At 48.7% G+C, this 11,635-nt stretch overlaps 1 non-coding gene across 1 annotated transcript; it reads right to left on the reverse strand.

The window, feature by feature from the left end:
- Nucleotides 1-11,157: 11,157 nt before the first annotated feature.
- LOC119870544 lies at nucleotides 11,158-11,265 on the reverse strand. The gene has a single exon (XR_005356219.1). It is a non-coding gene; the product is annotated as a U6 spliceosomal RNA (small nuclear RNA).
- Nucleotides 11,266-11,635: the final 370 nt, after the last annotated feature.

Below are 11,635 nucleotides of genomic sequence, written 5' to 3' on the forward strand. Positions count from 1 at the left end.
CATATACTCACAATCTCCCTGATGGGCTCACACACACATTCCCTCCCTCCTTCACACACACACACGCGCTCACATTATCCTCCCCCCTTCCTGGTCCCCACGAAGCACGTCTTCGACAGCGTGGCTGGCCCATGGCGAGCGGTTCGTTCCCACTAGGCCTCTGAAAGTGGACCTGACAGGTGAGGGAAGGCCGCTCGCCCACGCGGCTGAGAGGCCCAGAGAGGCTGATCGAGAGCGATAGCTTTTCATTTGCTGGTTAGATCTGAAATGACGGTGGCGTGTTTGCGGGGCAGCAATTAGCAGCTGGGTTTATGGGGAGGAGAGGCGCAGGCAGAGGCAGACCCTGCGGCCGGGAGCAGGAGGCCGGGGGCGGGCAGGCGGGCGCTGGCCCGGGCACCAGGCTGCGGCTCAGGCCCGAATCCAGACCCCCTGGTGGCTGCCCTGGCCTGGAAGCTGCTGCCAATACAGCTGCTTTTGTGCGAAGATAAGTGAAACCGGTCTCAGGAGACCGTCACCGCCCATGGAAGGAAGGAGATGGAGAATTGTTAGGAGGCACGGGAAGGCCTGTGCACTCGTGAGGGCACGAAGACGGTGGGTACGCATCGCGCGCAGCTGGTGACCCTCGGGGGCCTACCGGGCTTTGAGGCTGCGTAACCGTGGCCGGAGCCACTGCACCTCACGGACCCTCAGTTTCCTCCCCTGTAAAACAGGAAAAAAACCCAGACCCCCTACTTCATGTGGTGTTGTGAGGGTTTAATGAAACAGTGAAGGCAAGACTTAGCGTGCTGCGTGGCACAGGTGAAAACACTACAAATAAATCCTGTGTGGACTCTTCGGCCTGTGCCAAGCACCCCCGCTAGGAACCCAAACCTGGGTGACCGCATTAAATCCTCACAACCGCCCGGGGAAGCAAGGTATGTTTATTATCATCTGTGGGTTACATGTGAGGAAACTGAGGCACAAGTAACTTGCCCGGGGTTGTCCGAGGCCAGAGCGCGCCCTCCTGACCGTTGTGCTGAGTCACCAACTCCTTTCGCCTTCCTCGTAAGAGGTGAGGAGTGAAAACGATTATTGTTGTTTTTAGGAAGTCAGAGATGGAGAATCAGCTGGAATTGGCTCTTTGGCTTAAGTAGGTCTTCATATATCTTCCTCATGTCACATTCTCATTAGATGGCATATTCTGCTGCCTTCCGGATACGCGGTGAGGGCCTGAGGTCCTGCTTCCTTTTGCCAGTGAGCTCGGCTTGCAGAGGGAGGGATGGGCAGCCAACCTTATTTTACACCGAGAGGTTGTGGGTTGATTTCACTTGTGCTTAAAAATTTATAATGTTTCCATCCAGACCTTTCCACGCATGGCACATTCCTTCAATAGATGCTCCACCGTGGTTCATAAAAATGACTCATCTTTATGGTGCTTTCATGTCACAGACTAGGGGGGGACAAATCTCCACAAGAACTTCCCAAGACCAGTAAGGAAGCTGCTGGAATGCTGTAGTGGGTCCAGATCCGAACAAGCTAGGATTCGTGCCCCCTGCAGATGACTCAGCTCCCAGGAACGAGCTCTGTCCTTGTACTAGTTTGTATCGTGTTACTGGGGGGCCCTGGCTCCCAAAGATAGTAGTGACATGCCACCGCCTTCTTCCTGTGCAATTACCAAAGGACAGAAGGGACACAGTAAAGCCTTTCTTTCCTAAAATAATATTTTTGGGGCCATAGTGGGACCTCAAAATGATTTGATGTTATATTCTACATATAATTTAGAGGGCCGTATTTTCTACTTAGAAAATTTCTACAACTTATTCCTAACGTTTCTAAATATTTCCAAAAGGTCTAAATTCCCTTTCCAGATTCAGTCAGGATATCTCTGGCTGAATGGGACTGATTCTCCTCTTGATGTTTGGGTGCTGTTTTGAATCCCGATTCAGATGGAACGCTGGGAGAAGGCAGTGTGCACCGGGGGTGGGGTGGGGTAGGGTGGAGTGGGGGAATGGAAGTGGCAGGTCTCATGTCACGCCAATGATTTGCCCTGGAAATTGCTTTCATAGAGTTAGTGACAAGCAACCTTACTCTCCTAAAAGGAAAGAGAAGGGTTACCATCTCCTCCATGGAAGCGTGCTGGCTTTTGAGAGCTTGCACGACGGAACCAGAAGAAAAGCCACCCCTTGCTCGGCTGCTTGGTCACCCTCCTGAAAATCTTCTTTCTCTCTATTAGAGGCTTTTGATTTTTCCGACTTTCCAGAATTTGCCATTAGCTTCAAGGATCGTCACCCTGGCCACACCAGATGCTTGCTCCTCCTTGTCAACCCCAGCCATGCCCCTCTCTTTATGGTTTTGGAGGGGTGGGGGTGTGGAGGGGAAGAAGTGGCACATGATGCTCCCCTGGCTCTCAGCCACACTGTTCACTGGGCAATGACTTCCTGGCAAACACAAAGCCAGACCATCGTTTCTCTTGTGTTCGGAACAAATTTGAGCTTTCTGCTGAATTTAGAGATGAAAAATAGTCGTGGGGGGGACTGGAGGTGATGCACATAGAGCATGCCCGGCACCTAATAATGGTGCTGTTATTACTATTATTTCTAGGCAAATAAATGTTCATGACGGCATCTTGTCCCCCTTTCAGTTTTATTGACACAGAGCTGGCTTGCAGCACCTTAGAAGTTCAAGGTGTGCGACATAGTGACTTGACGTACATACACGCTGCCCAATGATTACCACGGTACGTTTGGTTAACCTCTCCATCATCTCATATAGACATTCACTATAGCATTTATGTGCATGTAGTAGTGGAATTAAAAGTCCTATATAGGGCCTACATGACAGATTCACTTCTCTTGAAAGACCCAAGAGCTTTTAAAAAAAAGTTTTGATTTTGAGATAATTGTAGACTTATACACGGTTGTGGGAAATAATACAGAAGGAACCCATGCGGCCCTCCCCCAGCTTCCCTCAAGGTAACATCATGCGTAACGGCAGCACCATATCACAGCCAGGAAATTCACAGAGATACGATCCACTGACAACACTAATCCGGTTCATCGACCTAATTCAGCTGTCACTAGCTGTGTGTGTGTGTGTGTGTGTGTGTGTGTGCACGTGTGTGTATTTAATTTGAAGACCATTTTATATTGCAAATGATGCCAAGACCTTATATGTTGGTTGGGGAGGTGCTTTTTCATTTTCTAAAGAATGAGTGGGTTGTAATAGTTGAACTCTTTCTTCTATCAGCCAGCAGGCTCCTTGGGGGAACGTCTATCTTCTGCAGCCTTCCATTCTCATAGCCCAGCCAGGGCCTGCTTCACACTGACGATAATACAACAAACACTTACTGAGCCCTTACGGTGCATGTGTTCCAAATGCCTTATCCTGGGAGGCACGTCCTGGTAGTAGTATTCTCACTCTGCAGATGAAGAAACAGAGGGTTAAGTGCTCAGTAACCACTTGATGAATGAATGACAGAGTCTGCAAGGGGGTTGCCAGCCTAGCTGTACCAGAACCAGTTATTTGGGATGGCCCTTTGTCCTGTGATGGGCTCCCAAATTCCAGTGTCAGAAAAGAAATGCTGCTCACGCATTCCTTAGACATTTCTCCCTCTTCTGGAAGCATCATGTAGGAGTTAAGGGCACAGTTTGTAGAGTTGAACTATGTGAGTCCAAACCTGGCTCTGCCATCTGGCTGTGTGGCCTCAGGTAAGTTACCGAGGGTCTCAGTCCTCTCGTCCATAAAGTGGGGTTAGCCATAGAAGCTGTATCGGAGGTTTGTTGTGTGGAGTGAATCACATGTGGAAAGGTCTGAGAGTGGGGCCTGGCAGGATTCAGAGTCTTGCACATCAGTTGTTCTACTTTCTGTGCTTTTGACACCACCAGAGCTGCTAAACTTCAGAAAGCTGAAACACAGAGAAATATGGTACCAATTTGTGGATCATTCCCCTTATTATAATTAAAATTCTTATTTTCCCCCAATGCTTCCAGGCACTGGACTTGAAGTCTCTGGGTTTAGGGTGTAACAATAACATTTATCTTGGGAGGGCTGTTCTGGCCAATACCAGTGGCTCCTCCTTCCCTCCTTCTCCTCATCCCCTTCTCTTCTTCTGTCCATAAATAGTGAGAGATTGTGAGGCTCTGTGTCAGGCAGATGGGGACCCAGTCATAAGCAGAAACCAGCCCGGTCCTGCCCCAATGAAGCTTCCATTCCAGGGGAGAGGGAGCCATTGCATCAATAACCTCAACACAGTGGCAGTGATATCATACTTCACAAAGGACAGCTGTGGGATGGGCCCCGCCGTGTTCTCTGCTGACCAAAGGGGTGCAACTCATGGCCCAGAAGCCGGCAGAAGCACCCAAGCTGTCAACCACCAGGCCACCCTTGAACCCGAGCTGGAGAGAAGGCTCTGGTTTGCATAGTAATGCTCACAGCTGACATGAGGGTTATCCTCACTTTTGGTGCTGTGAACATTCATGTACAACTTTTGTGTCAACGAATGTCTTTATTTCTTTTGGGGACATATGCCCAGAGCGGAACTGCTGGGGCACATGGGACTTCTACGTCGAACTTTCGGAGGAACCGTTAAATTGTGGCAGGTTCCAGAATTTCTTATTCTCTCTTTCGTAAACAGTTTTATTGTGGCATAATTTATACTCCATAAAGCAGACCCATTTTAAGTATACAATTTAATGCCTTTTAGTAAATTTACTGAGTCGTGCAACCATCACCACAATCGAGTTTTAGGACACTTTTTACCACCTCAGTAAGATCCCTAGTGCCTATTTACGGTTAATCCTCCTTCCCATTCTGAGCCCCAGGTAACCACTAATCTAATTTCTGTCTCTATAGATTTTCCTTTTCTGGACATTTCACATACTTCACATACATAGAATCCTACACTCAACTCCTTTCAGTTGGCCTAATGGTTTTGCAGATCATCTGTGTCATGGGAGGTAGCAGCCCTGCACTCCTTTGTATTGCTAAATAATATTCCATCATATGGATATACCACACTTGGTGCATCCATTCACTTGATGATGGGCATCTGGGTTGTTTCCAGTTTGGAGGTATTATGAATAAATCTGCTATGAACATTCATATCTGAGTCTTTGTGTGGACACATGCTTTCATTTCTCTTGGGTAAATACCTAGGAGTGAGAATTGCTGGGTCACATGGTAAGTGCATTTTTCCCCCTGAAGTTTTATTCATTCATTCATGAGAGACACAGAGAGGGAGGCAGAGACACAGGCAGAGGGAGAAGCAGGCTCCATGCAGGGAGCCCGATGCAGGACTCGATCCCAGGACTCCAGGATCACAATCTGAACTGAAGGCAGATGCCCAACCACTGAGCCACCCAGGTGGCCCCTGGTAAATGCATACTTAACCTTAAAAGAAACAGCCGCCCTGTTCCCAAAGCGCCTGCATCGTTTTACATTCCAACCGGCAACGTATGAGGGCTCCAATTCCTCCCCATCCTCACTGCCACTGGTGATTGTCCTGCTCAACTTCTCTCCTTGGGGAGAATGTCCTCCTCACACCCAGTGAGCAGACGAGAGGACTGGGGCTTGGAGATGAGAGGCCAAGTGCTCAGGCTACAGGGGAGGGGGCCGCAGAGCAGGATGGGAATCCCAGGGTGCAGGTGGGACCCAGAGAGCACCTGGGAGAGAAAGCTGGGAGAAGGAGGTGGGGTCTGAGCTGGGGACCTGTTCTGGTGAGGCCTGAGGTCCAGAAAATCCTGGAGAGTAAGGCTGGGAATGTTCCTGAACGACAGCAAGGAGGGCTGCCCTCCCCCAGGGACTGGGGGGTGGGACTTGGATGCTTAGCAGCACTCAGGCCATTCCAGAAGCCCAGCCCTCCTGAGTCTTGGTTCCGGTTCTGGTTCCGGTTCTGTGGGCCAGAGATGCTTGTCCCCTGTGCGCCCCCCACCCCCAGGCTTGGAGAGAACCACAGAGTAGGTGTCTGAAAGAAGCAGCATCCTGTTCTCCCCAGGGATCCCCCCTCCCTGCACCACCCACCCTCGGCCACCACCCCCTGTTAATCAGGACAAGATTTGGGGAAGAGAGTTCCCGTCCAGCGGGCAGGCGGCAGGTAGGAGGCCAGCCTGGGCCCCACAGCCCTCAGTAAATCACCCTGTTCAGTTGGCGTCTCGCTGGATTGCAATTACAATCCTTCAGGCCCGACACAAAATCATTGGGCTGGAGAGAGGAGAGTACCTGGCTAATGTGTTTAACAAAACTAACCTGGTTAAGCCCTGACTCTATTGAAAATGAGAAAGTGCGGATGGGCCTAATCGATTTGGCCTCAGCCCAATTTAGTCCAAGAGCTGGCTTTGGGTTTCAGTTAAGTGGGCCGACCCGAAAACGGGGATACTCATTTTACTCAATTACCTCTTTGATCCTAGAATTCAGATTGCGCAGAGTTGTCTTGTGTCCGCCGTGGGGGCGGGTGGCCGAAGGGGACAGGGCTTTGACGCACACGTGTGCTTGCACGCACTTGCTCCGGTGCACAGCCCCCTACCCCTTGCCCACACAAGTGTGCACACAAGCTTCTCAGAGGGAGGGGTGTTAGTAAATATTTCTCTCTCCCTCACCCGGGGAGCTGAAAATATGGATTTGATCAAATCCTCGTTTACTTCCCACCCACCTTTGCTCCCCACCCCCTTGGCCTCTTGGCAGATAAATGATGTTATTTGAAGGTATTCTTGAATTTTCTGACGGAGACTGTTTCTTAAGTGCTTTTAGAGCAGGCCTATACTTTGTAATACTTGTCATATTCAGGCTAGTAAACTCCTGGCCTTTAAAAGCCGGAACCTTATTCTGTTTCCTGAATATGAGAGAGTAGGTCATTAGCTGTGAATTTCAAATGAAGCAGATTTACAGTATATATCACAGAAAAATGTTTATGAGAGACAACGAATACCAAGGAATCCATTGAGCAGATAAAAACCAAGAATCCCAACAAAGATCAGCTCATCCGGGGGAGCAGCATCCCAGTTACCCCCTTGCCAGTCCCCCAGGGTTTTTGTGGCTGATTTGGCCAAGTCCGGGTCTCTTGTTCTAGACTCCTGATAGAAACCCCCTTTCTGGTTCCACTCCACCCAAGTGTGGAACCCCACTGGGCGAGGCCCCTGGAGATCTCGACCGTGGAAGTGTCGCTGTCTGGAGATTCACGGTGGCCCACATGAGCTCAGATAAGGGCGGGGAGTTGGGGTGGGGTGGGGTGGATTGGGGAAATGGGAGACGGTGTGAGGGAAGCACAACTGAAGTTGGGTCAGCTGGCCGGTGGGCAGTGTTCTGTGGCAGCTTGGCTGGACTCCAGTATCTAGTTACTTAATCAAACACTAATCTAGGTGTCGCTGTGAAGGGATTTTGGGGATGTGGTCAACGTCGGCAATCAGTGCCTGTAAGTAAAGGAGATCACCCTTGATAGTGTGGGTGGGCCTCATCCGATCAATTGGAAGCCTTGAGAGCAAAACCTGAGATTTCCCAGAGAAGAAATTTGCCTCCATTCCTGCTGAGGTTTTGGCCCCACTGCCCAGCAGATTTTCCTGGTCCCATCCATCTGCTTACCCTATTCTATTTCTCTGGAGAATCCTGACAGATAGAGTGGGTTTCTGGCAATGATTTTTGGACTTTCTCCCTCATGATTTCTGTGTATCCTTCTTCGCTTGCTGCCATCTTGAAGCGTGTGCACATGGGAGCGTCTGGTGAGCAGAAGCTGGTTCCACTTTTATGACCCCTGCCCAGATGGACCCTCATTTATCGGGGCCTTCTGCAGTTGTGGCAGACACCATTGGCCGCTTGCACAGCAGCCCTCACCCATCTCCTTCTGTCACTGAACCCTAGTTTTGTTCTAGCACCATGACCTTGGTCGTGATTGGCCTTGGCCGGTCTTGGCGCTTCCACCCAGCTTGGCTGATAATGGGGACTGGGGTGTTCATGTGACCCAGTTCTGGCCCAGAATTTGTTTGGGGGACAGCTGCTGGGGCCTCTGGGAACATTTCTCCCTTGATTAGAGAGGCCGGTGTAGTGGTCCCCTTTTCTCTCTTTTAGATGCTTTGATTTAAAAAAAAAAATTGAGATATAAACGACTGCACCATGAAGTGCACACATCTTGATGAGTTTTTGCATATATATTCTTGTAACTGCTACTCAGATCAAAATATAAAACATTTGCTGCATCCTAGAAAGTTCCCTCGTGCCCTACCCAGCCCATACCTCCCATCAGGGGTAACCATTAAGAATAATGTATCACCATGGTCAGTTTGGTCTGCTCTGTGCTTCATAGGAGTGGGATCATCCAATGTCTTCTTTCATGTTTGGCTTCTTTAAAAAAGATCTTTAAAATATTATATATATAAATACATATATATTTTTTAATATATATTTTGTGTATATTAGAGCAATTTTAACTTCACAGCAAAAGTGAAAGGAGAGTATAGATTCCCAAATACTCCTTGTTCCCACACTTACATGGCTACCCCATTACCAGTATCTCCATGTCTGGCTTCTTTTGCTGAATAGCATTTCCTATGCTATTACTTGTAGTAATACTTCATTCTTTTATTTTTTAATTGCTGTGGGCTTTCCATTTATGAATGCATCAAAATCTATTTATCCATGATGGACATTTGGGCCTCCTTTCCTGCCTCCTGGTGGGAGGAGGTAATGCCTGGAGCTGTGGCAGCCACATTGCTACCGTGAGGCAATACATGTTCAGATAAAAGCTAAAGTTGATTGACTGAGGATGGCAGAAAAGGAAGGGGAAAGAGGGCATAGGACCTCTGGGAGCCTTTAAACCAACCCCAGGACTGCCTTTCTTTGAACTTAAGCTGTGAGGCTAACATAAATGTCCTCATGGCTTAAGCCACTTTTACTCAGGTATTCTATTGTTTGTAACCAAACACATTCTGACACAGAATTCAGACTATCCTTCTGGACCGAGGTCATAGGACACCTTTTTTTCCATGGAGCCTTCCTTAAGTACTTCCAGCTCTGCTGAGCCCCTCTCTCCCTTTACCTCCTATATGCCTCATTATTAATCATGAATTCTCTTATACCACCCAGTCTCATTTTCCTCCTACTAGTCATTGGAGTTACTCCCAGGCCCCAGAGCAACACAGCTGAGACCTTGCAGATTCCACATTTGTAGTTTTGACTGTTCATGGGCATCCAAGAAGGTCTACAATATATAGTTATTTGCAGTGTGCCTGAAGGAGAAAGTGGAACCCATTCTGTAGGGCTGACCTATAGGAATTTTGATTAGTCAGCCAGGCAGAGCCCAGCCTTGGCCCGCCTTGACTTTGACCCCTACTTGTGGTGGTACGGGCATTCGAGCAGCTGTCCTCAACTCTCTCAGCAAAGCTGACTGGTCCCGTTCAGACCCCAGCTCCTCCGGGAAGCCTTCCCAGACATCCCCTCCAACCACATGTTGTTCCCATGCCCAGCCATGACTAGCCTGTCACCTCCCAACTCCCATGGGATGGCCCTTGTACTTGGAGGAACTTCATTTAGTGGTGACCTCATTTGTTTGCTCAGTGCCTATTTATTAAGCACCTATTGTAATGGACTATTCTAAGCCCAGGGGGATATAGCAGTGAACGAAACAATCCTGGGGCCTGTCCTCATGGAGGGTTTTGTCTAGTGGGGAGGTAGACGGCAGACAGGCCACAGATCAGATGACGTGCATGCTGTGATGGGGTAGTGTGCTGTCAGGGGGACGGGAAGAGTGGAGGCAGTGGGTGGCAGTTGGTATTTCCAATAGGGTTATGAGGCCATTGTCTGCACAAAGATCCCAGCTACCGAGTGATGAGGTTGGGAGATCTAGCCCTAGTGTCTTCATTGGTCAGACTGCCACTCTTGGGGTGGAAGGCTCCTTGGGTGCCTGGGAAGGGCAACGGACAGGGATCTCAAGGGTCTGAGCCTTCTGACCAACTGTGTGATCTTGGAACACTCCGATTCCACTTCCTTATCTGTGGTGCACATATCAATACCTGCCCTGCCTTCCTTGTGGTGTGCTATTACCATGCAGTGCTGTGTGCATGGGAAATGATGTCACCCCATAGCTTGGTGCTCCTCCTTTTTTTTTTTTTTTAAGATTTTATTTATTTATTCATGAGACAGAATGAGAGAGAGAGAGAGAGAGAGAGAGAGAGAGAGGCAGAGACATAGGCAGAGGGAGAAGCAGGCGCCCTGTGGAGAGCCTGATATGGGACTCGATCCTAGGACCCCGGGTCATTCCCTGAGCCGAAGGCAGATGCTCAACCGCTGAGCCACCCAGGTGCCCCTTGGCGCTCCTTCTGATGGGTATCCACATAGTGCCTATGAGCTACCCCTAGTACCCTGCCTCCGCCTCCCTCCTCACCCCCGAGGGTGAAATGTGCCAAAGAGAACTACTCCAGGTCCAGGGCTGGGCTATGTGCTGTGTGCGGGTGGCTGGCAGGAGCTCTGATCTTCTCTTTGATGTGGAGGCTGCAGGATCAGACGAGGATTCTGCGCTGCTGAGTTGGGACTGGTGCCCCAGACAGTTGAGTCTTTGTGAGTTCCACCTTGGGGGATCCGCCTACAGAAACCTGTCACCTCAGAACTGCCTCTTGAGGGGAAAGCAGCCTGCAGGAGAAGGGGAACAATGGGCTTGTCATGTTCAGGATAGAGCAGAGTCTGGGCCCGGTTGGCACTCAGGAGCCCTGTTAGTGCTTGAGAAAGGAACAGCCTCTAGGCTGGCAGGGGCAGGGGCCTCTGGAATGTGCGGGAAGGGTGTTGTCCCTGGTGGCTGTATGATCAAGTCCCCACCTACTTCTCTCATCTTGTGCCACCTTGTCCTTTCCTCCCTGCTCTCCAGCACACACTGGCTGGGCTTCATCCTGCCTCAGGGCCTTTGCACATGCAGGGTCCTCTGCCCGAGATTTTAATTTTTCAAGTATGCAGAAAATGATAGAACATTATTCAGATAAATTGCATACCCATCACTGAATGGATATTAACATTTTGTTACTTTTGCTTCAGAACACTTTCTTGTTTTATTGTGGAAAAAAAAACGTATAATATTAAATTTGTCATCTTAACCATTTTTAAGGGTACAGTTAAGCCTTGCTAGATATATTTACAGTGTTGTGCAACAGATCTCTAGAATTTTTTTATCTTCTAAAACTAAAACTCTATACCCATTAAACTCTAAAAAACGTGGAATGCTTCACAAATTTGCATTTATTCTTATTCAGGGACCATGCTAATCTTCACATTGTTAGAATTTTAGTATATGTGCTGCCAAAGCCTGCAGAGAACATTTGCTTTTTAACCATTGATATTGAAAATTCAAAAGGTAGAAAAGGGTGTACAGTGGCCTCCTCTGTCCTTCAAGCACCTTGATCCTATCAGAGGCCTCTGGAGTGTTCTGTGCATATGTAAGCATGTATGTATTACACGTGTGTATGTATATGTATATGATAGCATTGCCTTTTGTGAAAAAAAAAACACTTTTATTTTAGAATAGCTATAGATTTACAGAAGAGTTGCAAGGATAATACAGACTCCCTGTACACCTTTCATCAAGTCTTCCCTGTTAGTGTCTTGAATTAGGGTCCATTTCCTACCACTGAGATACCAGCACTGGTATACTACTCTTTACTAAGCTCCACAGTTTATCTAATTCACC

The sequence above is a fragment of the Canis lupus genome, chromosome 2, assembly GCF_011100685.1.
Source record: "Canis lupus familiaris isolate Mischka breed German Shepherd chromosome 2, alternate assembly UU_Cfam_GSD_1.0, whole genome shotgun sequence".
NCBI classification, from domain to species: domain Eukaryota; kingdom Metazoa; phylum Chordata; class Mammalia; order Carnivora; family Canidae; genus Canis; species Canis lupus.